Here is a 10,090-nt window from a genome sequence, read left to right on the forward strand (position 1 = left end):
CTAACCCACTTATTGCCACCTTGATGTAAAGAGTGCAATTTTAAGCTCCTTTGGAATACCAGCCAGTCCTACCATAGATTATAATAAGCAATATGGAACGAGCTATTCAGTTGTCTATAGGAACATTTCTTTGTTTGGTCGTGTTTGAAGTCACCATTTAATGAAAAAATCTGTGTTGCAGGTTTGGAGTTATGTAGTGCTTTTCTTCCAGCACCACACAAATTGTTTTTTGTATTCAACAAGTTGTACAAAGCATCAGCAGAAACTTAATTTATTGAGAGGTAAGATTAAGTATTATATTTTCATTTCCTACAGGTTAAACATGATAAAACCAAAAAACATGTCATTAATGTGGCCATAAGTGGGGCATTGATGCTACATTAAAATGTGTATGGAATAATCATAGCAAAAAAACTTATGAGTGCTCTATACTGTACTGTGTTTTAGTGTTAAGTTGTCCAAGTGATATAGTATAGAGCGGTGTAGTCTTAGAATATGCCACACCTTGTATGTGGTAATATATCAAACATCATAAAATACGATTATTTACTATTTTATGTTTTCTAGAATGTTCCAAATAATATAAATGTAGTTATTTAAGTTGTATATATGAACTTATTACCAGAATCGAGCACTGAAGAAGTTATTACAGAACATTCCGCAGATGAATCGGAGATTATTCAACAGTTAGCACGAAATTTTGCTCAAACAACAAAAAAAAGTGAAAACCTGATGATTTTGTCTATCTTACCTATGAGTTGGAGCTGTCAGAAAATAGAAGAAGAATTTGGAGCGACAAACTGCATGGCTCATGTAGTAAAACTGTTAGTAAAAGAAAGAGGAATTTTGTCAAATCCTAATCCTAAACCTGGAAGAACTCTAAGTCAGAATATTGTTGACTGTGTAAAAAACATCTACAATTCTGACGACGATAGTAGAATGAGGCCGGGGAAGAAAGATTGTGTGACCATAAGAAATAAAGATGGAAAGATCCAGGTTCAAAAGAGGCTAGTGTTGGCAAATTTCCAAGAAATATACCAATTATTTAAGGAAAAGATCCCTGCAAACAAAATTGGGTTTCCCAAGTTTTGCAAAGTAAGGCCAAGGAACTGTATCCTGGCTGGAAGAAGTGGCACACATACTGTTTGTGTGTATACCTTACACCAAAACATTAAGCTAATGATGAAAACTGATTTGAAATCTTATCATTCTGGCCTAGTCAAGATGATGTGCAATCCACCATCGCAACAATGTTTTATGGATATTTGTAAAGAATGTCCTGGTGTCTCTTGACTTAAAAGACTATTGAGAGAAAAGTTCACAGACGATATGATTGATGAAGTTACCTACAAAAAGTGGGTAACTGTAGATAGGTGTTTGATGGACACTGTAGTAAAAACTACTGATGACTTTCTGGATGAGTTTTTGGACACACTAATGAAGGTAAAAACTCATTCATTTATAGCTAGTCAGCAGAAAGAATAGTACAGCGAAATCAAGGACAGTTTAACTGAAGGCCATGTAGTAGTCAACTGTGATTTTGCAGAAAACTACTCTTTCATAGTGCAAGATGAAATACAATCATTCCAATGGACTACCACCCAAGCTACACTGCATCCTTTCATTATATATTATAAGTGGGAGGGAAAACAAAAACATGTGCAGAATATCTTCATATCAGGTTGCCTGAAACATAATACAGTCGCTTTCTATGTATTCCAGAAAAAACTGCTGGAAATCATAAAGCAAACCTTGCCTTTTGCACTTAAAAACATTACTTACTTTTCTGATGGCAGCGCTCCACAATATAAAAATAAGAAAAACTTCCTTAATTCGTGTTTGGATAAAACTGATTTTAAAGTTGAGGCAGAGTGGAAGTTCTTTGCAACATCCCATGGCAAGAGTGCATGTGATGGCCTTGGTGGATCTGTTAAGCGTCTAGCTGCTAAAACCAGCCATATGACCAACAAATCTCAATGCCCAAATCACTTTATGTATTTGCCATGGATACCATAAAAAAAACATTGACTTTGAAAATTGCACAACAGAGGACTATGAACTGGCCAAAGAATACTTACTTCCTCGGTTTAGTGAATCAAAAGCAATTGTGAGAACACAAAAGTTTCACTCAAATAAACCCTGCACAATAGTCAAATTACTGTCAAGCCTCATCATTTAAGTCTGGATGAGTCTCTTGAATATGTGACAACACTGAACCAAATAACACTGTCAAATGTGGTAAATATTGCTGCTGGTTTTCTGACAGTAGCATATGATGCCTCTTGGCAGCTAGGATGCATTGAAGAAAAATACAATGACATGTACCAGAAAAATTTTTTACACCCAAAGGGTATAGCCAAGTATTTTCCTATCCACAACCAAGAGATATATTAGATGTCCCAGGAAATACTGTTTTACAAACAGTGAATCCAACAGTAACTATGGGAAGAACCTACACTTTAAGTGCTAAAGAAATGAAGTTGTCTTCTCTTGCTTTGGAAAAGTATCTTAAAAGATCATAAAAGAAGCATGTTTAAATTGTGTGACACCTACCCTTACCAAACACTAAGTTGTATAAATACCATGTGTATTAACTTTGTAAATACCAATTAGTATTAGAAATACAGTTTTATCCATGCAAATATCAACAAGTTAATCTTTTTCCCAAGTGAAATTACTTATATGCCAATTTCTAATATAAGGAACTTGCTGTAAATGGTTACAAATAACACTGGAAAACCAAGCAGAAGATAATCTCTGCCATTTACAACTAAGGATGAAGGTGAGTGGCTTTATTCAAAATTTTAACTTGTAGCACGTATACTACCAATTAAAATGTGTTCACTTCCTTCTGATCCATAGTTAAAAGAATCATGAACATTAAATTAAAACAACACTATATCATTTAATGAATTAACAGACAATAAGAAGGTAATGTTGCGTAAAATGGCTAACATTATAATTTAAGTTTGTTGGAATTACATAGTATTCATAGCCTACAAATAGTCTGCTTTTCACCTCAGTAGTGTGTATTGCAGTAGTAAAATATTATTTTATACAAGAACCCATTGAGATACCATCTTGGAAATTTGCATGCATGTAGTCAGTTAGACTGGACAACACATATAATTTTTATAAAAACTCCAAGGGTAAGTATTTTGGAAATTTCAAAAAATGGTCTTTTGGAATAGTTTAAAATTTTCAGATTTAGATAGCATAGTCATGTTACATACCAAATTGAATGGAATTTTTAGAGGAAAACAATGGTGCAAGTTTGACTATCCAGGTTGTATAGTTTTTGAGCTACAGCATTTTAAAACAATAATTGATTGATCAAAAACAGAGGTTATTTTGATTTTTAAACCCTTGAAACTCAAAAACCAATGGTCAGAAAAATTTGAAATTTCAAATTTAAACTGGTATTAGTGGGCACATTACCTGAAAAAAAATTAATCCAAATCTGAGGGGTCATGGTTCAAATCATGTAGTACAATTGGTTGATTTGACATGGATTGACCCCCATACCTTTCAAACGGTCAGAAATTGTTTGTTGTGCAACATTTAGCATTGCTGCCATTTGTTTCTGACTGAAAGTATCATCTTCATCCAATATTGCTTGTAATTTGGTGTTTTCGAACTTTTATGGTGGTCTTCCACGTTCTTCATTTCTTACATCAAAATCATTATTTCTGAACCGTTGAAACCATCTTTTGCATGTTGCTTCTGATAAAGCATGATTACCACACATCTCGACAAGCAATCCATTCCACTCTGCAACACTTTTTTTCAAAAGAAAACAAAAAATTGATTCTTTCCACAAATCATCACTTTCTAGTACAAAATTCGACATTGTTACACAATGAAAACATATGATGTTGATTGTTCAATGACTTGATATATACTAAATATCTTTGACAGATGTCATACCAACCAAACAACAAAAATTAAGGCTCGTTCACAACAAATGTACCACATCGACACATTTGTATCTTAACGCTCATTTCATACCGGTACACCTGGTAAAGTTGCTGGTTAATATAGTTCGTAAGCTTAAAAAAAATTTCTTTGTACATAAATACAAATTTCCATTATATTATGTTGCTACAAACGTATTTAATGTATCCACGTTTTATTTTCCGGTCATGCATACATCGTTTATGAGAGTTTAATATTTTTCTAGGAAGAAACATGGAAAAGCATTTACCCCATGATTCTACATTATGCGTTGCTGGCCTAGCTGTGCTTTGGCGCCAACTCCTGTGTTAGAGAAGGAATAAGGAATTCTACTCTACTGGTTTATGGATCACTAAGGAAATGCTATTCTCCCTTTCTTAATTCACTTGTCAGGGGACTCCTGTGTCCTGGAAACAAAACGCATTAACGGCTAAGGTACAACATATATATATATATATATATATATATATATATATATATATATAGCTTTGAGTTCGTGACATAAAAATCTTTGCATCACTTCATACTTACCTCATACAGTTATAGGGAAATGCCATTGTTTATGTCCATATTTAATGCAATAAAAAATTGATTAGTTTTATCTGAAGTCATATGCGTCCGTGTTTATGTGCGTTTTCTAGTCAGTATGTACAGGAAAAATGTTTTGTGGTTGTACTGCGATGATGTATATTCTTATTTTTCATTTGCTTGATGACTAAAATATACACAAACACATACTAATAACTAAATCATTTCTTTGAGGCGCGGCCCGTTTCTTTCATTAGGTACCTATAAATCTCCTCTTCTGCGCCGTGTCGATGCACTGGTCGCTGCAATATTAAAAGACTTATAACTAACTTAAAAGCTAATTGTGCTTTGTAGCTCATAGGCTACTCATATACTCGGAAATCACAGTCGCTGGCAAATGTTTTTTCATAATTTATTCTTATTTGTTCATATATATATTCACTTGCATTTTTGTTCCTCTTATTCGTTTATAATGTTAAGAAAGTTATTTCGAAATTTGCCACGGTATCCCATCCTTTTGGTAGCTAACACGTCCTGTATGTATCGTCGTAATGATTTCTTTTGCTATTACTTGTAGTATATATATTTTGGTGTTGACATAACTTTGCATATTAATGTAAGATTACATTCTTTCGTTCCCTGATAGTAAAATATGGTTGTTGCGTGTTAACATGTATTTTGAAAATACGTTTGACGCTTGTGTGGTTTCGTGTTCCTAGCTGGATATGAAACAAGTTAGCCTGTAGCACTCGCGCAAGGTCAATGTCTCTTCCGTAGTTCTGACATAAACAAGCATTGTTGAGTGCGCACAGCTGATCCATATGCGGCTACCGTTTGCATTTTGCTTCACGTGAAGCTATGTTTTTACACTTCCCTCTTGTCGAACGTCTATTTTTGCTTATAAAAAAGGAAAATTTGCTTGAGTCTATACACATTTCATTCAAAATATATACATTAATTTTCTTTGTAAGACTATAACATTTACTTACAAGACTATTTTATGCATGTCTGTACAGGATGGAAAACTGTAAAACGACAAGGGAAACTTCCAACATTATAACAAAGGGTAAATGTGGTACAGAATGTCAGAGAGCAGCCGGGAGTGAACTGTAGAAGTTCACTATAAAAATTTCAAAAACCGCAGAGTGTGCCGGAACCAGATTGCAAACGCGAAAATTAAAAAAAAAAATAAGAAAAAAATTGCTCTCGCCTGGTAAAGTAACTGGATGGAAGAACACAAAAGAAACGCTCTGAGAGAATGAAAAGTTTTCGTGAAACGAAGAAGAAAAAACTCCTGGAAATGAAATTGTGAATTCAAGCTCAATAACTCTCCAAAAATAAAATGGGGATAATCGTTATAATAATAATGAAAACCATGACATTATTCATACATTTTTCTCTGCAACAAAACTTCTGTGATAAAGTGTCACTACTCGTGAAAAGCCTTTAAATCTTTGTAAGGGTGGAGATCTTTGTCTCGCCCTGTTCTTTCATATACTGATGTATAAGTTCTAGGATAAGGTATTTTTGTAATAATATAGGGTCCTGGGTATAGTAATTGCCATTTTTTGTTCAACTTACCGATCTTTGTCGATTTGGGATGTGTTCTCAAGAGAACTTGTTGCCCTTCGAAAAAATGTGTAACACGTTTTAACATTTGGTTGTATATTCTCTTTCTGTATTCTGCTCTATCCTCTAGTGTAATTATTGCTTGTTTGATTTTATCCTGTAAAGTTAACTCTATAGTAGGTAATTTTGGTATGGGTGATTCCCATTCGGCAGTTTGCTTTGTGTTGACACAAGTTCATTGTAAGTAAAACCTGTGTGGGAGTGGGGGAGATTATTTACTATTTGCATAAATGGAGTCACGTATCCAATCCATCGTGAATGTTTATTATGAGTGTATGTCCTTATAAATCTATTGAAATCCTTAAAAATAGTCTCCACAAGACTTGCTTCTGGCTGGAAAAAACTTAGCATGGATTGTTTCCTGTTTCTTCCTACGAAATAGGCTGCATTGTCTTTTAATATGACTTTGGGATTCCCTGTCTTCAATTCTTCTTATGATGGCTGTAGTGGTTTTGATAGTATAAAGTTTGATGTATTTTGTGAAAATATCAAAAGGAGCTATTATGTATTATGTATTATGTATACCACCTTTTGCTCTAGGATATGGCCCTGTGATATCCAGAGAAACCATTTCCAGTGTAACCTGGTTAGTATGGGGTGTAGTTCTGTAACCTTTACATATTGGATGGTTTTGTTCTTTGGCAAATACTACACTTTTTCAATATTTGTGAAATAGGAAAGTAACAAATTTTGGAAATCTTGTCTGTACATTTTGTTACTCCCTAGTGCCCCCATACTTCGTGTGTGTGTTTGATAAATTCGTCAATATATTCCTGTGGAAGGCATACACACTAATGGTTAGAACTTTCGTGCTTCCAGTGAAATAAAACGCCTTTGTAAAACTGATACCATTTACTTACCTTGTGGTTTGCATTCCAGTTAAGATTTTGTGTTACCTTTTTCCACCTGTTGCCTTGCTGGTGCATTATTCCCATTTGTTTAAAAAAATTTTTGTAGTCTGATTTTTGTTTACTACTTTGCATCAGTAATGTACGGATTTCTGAATCGAATTCAGACAGTTCACTGAACTCGTCTAGTCCCTGCGATAATCTGGATAATGCATCTGCAATAACATTCTAACTGCCCTTTATGTATATTATTTCAAAATTGAATTCCAACAGGTACAAACACCACCTTGCTAGTCTTCGGTGTAACAATTTACATGTTAAGAGAAAAGATAATGTTTGGTGATCATAATACTCAAGTGTTTTTACCCTAAAGAAAATATTCAAATTTCTTAATCGCTCAAATTACTGCTAAACTTTCCAGTTCTGATATGGAATATGATCTTCCTGCCTCTGATAAAGTTCTTCTGGCAAAGCTGATGACTTTGGGTGCTATTTCTCCTTCTTCTTGTATTGGAACAAACATGCCCCCAGCCCTTGAGATGAGGCATCCGTGCTTAAACGAAAGCGTTTGTACATGTCAGGATGACTCAAAATGTTGGCTGATATTAATGCATTTTTAATTTTGGTAAAGTCCTCCTGGCATCTCTCATCCCATAACCAAGGCTTATTCTTTCTCAACAGGTTACGTAGGACATCGCTATTCATATGCTGCTGTGGTATAATTTTTTGGAAAAAGGAAGTTAGGATTAGATATGCTTTCAATATTTTTTCTGTTCCTTGCTGGTGGGCAGTTACGTATCGCTTCTAGTTTCTTTGGATCTGGTAATATCCCCTGTTCTGATAGATACAGCCTTGATATTTTTCTTGTTCTTCGCCAAAGCTAGATTTCTTTAGATTTGCTGTTACTCCATACTTTATAAATACCTTTTCTGTTATACTGATGTGTTCTGCCCAAGTTATTGTGGCTATTAACATATCGTCATCATAAATGGTAACTTTACTGAGCAATTCAGGTGCTAAGACTCTGTCCGAAGCTGATATAAATACGTCTGCGCTAATGTTTAAGCCAAAGCATAGAACTTGAAATTCGTAACTTCCGCCATTGCAGACAAATATGTGTGTTTCCTACTTTCTTCATGTAACTTTATATGCCAGTAAGATTTTTTAGGGTCAAGGAAGCTGAAATTTTTGTTTTATGAAATTTTAGCGATTGTTCATCTAAATTATGTGGTTTTGTTCTTACTGGTACTAGCATTTTGTTTATGCCTCTAGCGTCTAAAACTAGTCGTACTGATCCATCAGGTTTGCTAACCGGTAATATTGTGCTGCAATATGGAGAAAATGATGGCTGTATGATTCCCCATTCGCACATTCTATTGATTTCCTGCTAAACTGCTTCACGCTTTGCCCATGGTATAGGGTAAGACATAACACAAAATGTTTCGTGAGGATAGACATTAAGTTTATGTTCATAATCTTTAATTACTTCCGGATTCTTATTAAAAACACTTGCATATTTTAAAAGTAAGTCAGAAAGCTCCTGTCGTTGTGTAACATCTAGAATATTTGATTCGTTCAATTTTTGTTCTACAAATCCATGGTTAACTTCAGTGTTGGTCTTGTGTTCATTATCACATTTGTTCACAAAATACATGGTGGGATATGAATATTGTACAGTGACATGGGGTTTTGAGTTTACTTTGTCATACCTCTGCAGTGTGGTAATCAGGCTGATAGAACATCTTTGGTCCTTCACAAAGAAATAGCACTTACCATTACCTATGTCTATTTGAGTTTTGTAGGTTCTAAATGTCTCCATACCTATCAAGCAGTTGACTGTAAGTCTGTCTACTATTAAAAAATTACACTGCACAGGGAGTTGTTCACTGTTCACAGTAATAAGAGCTTGGTGTTTTACTAATTTGGTTTTGCTGTTTGTACTTTGCAGTTTTGCACTGGCAGAACAGGAAATTTATTCCTTATTTTAATTCAGTGAAAAATGCTTCGACCATTAAATTAGTCCTGGAACCTGTACCAAGTATTTACTGTGTGTCTATAGAAAAAATTACACTCTGATTACAGCTTGCACTTGTTCTACCAGTGCATTTTTCGCAAATTTTAGTAGATATTGGTAAAGATCGTCTTTTATGTCTCCTTGTTCATCGAATCGTACGAAACATGTTTGCAAATCTGGTTTGCCACCATCGCTTATAAGGTCTATAGTATGGGGCTCAACTACGACCAATTCGGGTTTTCCTGCAGTGTAGTCTCATCTACTTCAGTACTCGGGACAACTTCTGTCAGTTGTACTATGTGAGTGTTTCTCCAGTATGTATAATTTCCAGTTCGCAACATACTTTCTCGTGTGTTCATATGGCTATTGTGAAATGTTGCCGTATTGTGGTTTTGCTGCGCAAATATTGGCTGTGGTACGGCATGTTGTCTGTTACTGTTGGTGCCACGCGCCAGCCACCGATGTGGCTGACTGTTTTCATTTACACGCGGTGCATAATTTTGAGAGGGGGGGACTGACATTAGCTTGTGGATGGTAATCGTTCCTGTTATACAGAAAGTTTTACTTAAATCTCTTGTTCCTACCATATCCATTCCCATATCTATTACCACGGTTAATGTGTCCTTGTGGTTGCCCACACCAGCATTGCTGCGTGTTCGTGTCTGGCTTTTTGTATTGACTATTCAAGTTATGTTGTTGTGGTGTTTGGCTGCTGACGCCATACTTGTTACTACTTTGTTTTCATATATTAGGTCTATTGAATCTAAAATGGATAGAAAATATTCTGTGTTGTGCTCAGGTGTAGTAATTAATTTTTCACGAATATGTGATGGCAAACGACTTTTTCAAATTTTTAAAACATCCACATGAGAAATAGGTTTCGTCCAATAAACAGAGTACTGAGCTTGGGATATAGTGATCATGAGGCACAGCAGCTGTGTATAGAAATGCCAACAAGTAGTAGCAGTTTCGAAAAAGTATTTGAAAAAAGAACCTTTTCTGAAGATAACACTAGAATTTTTAATCTCTTACTGGCAAAGGAAAACTGGGAAAGCATCGGCACTCAGTATAATGTTGACAGCACGTACATGAGTTTTTGGAGCATCTTTCTTCACTG

Source organism: Schistocerca serialis, chromosome 2 (assembly GCF_023864345.2).
Source record: "Schistocerca serialis cubense isolate TAMUIC-IGC-003099 chromosome 2, iqSchSeri2.2, whole genome shotgun sequence".
NCBI lineage: Eukaryota > Metazoa > Arthropoda > Insecta > Orthoptera > Acrididae > Schistocerca > Schistocerca serialis.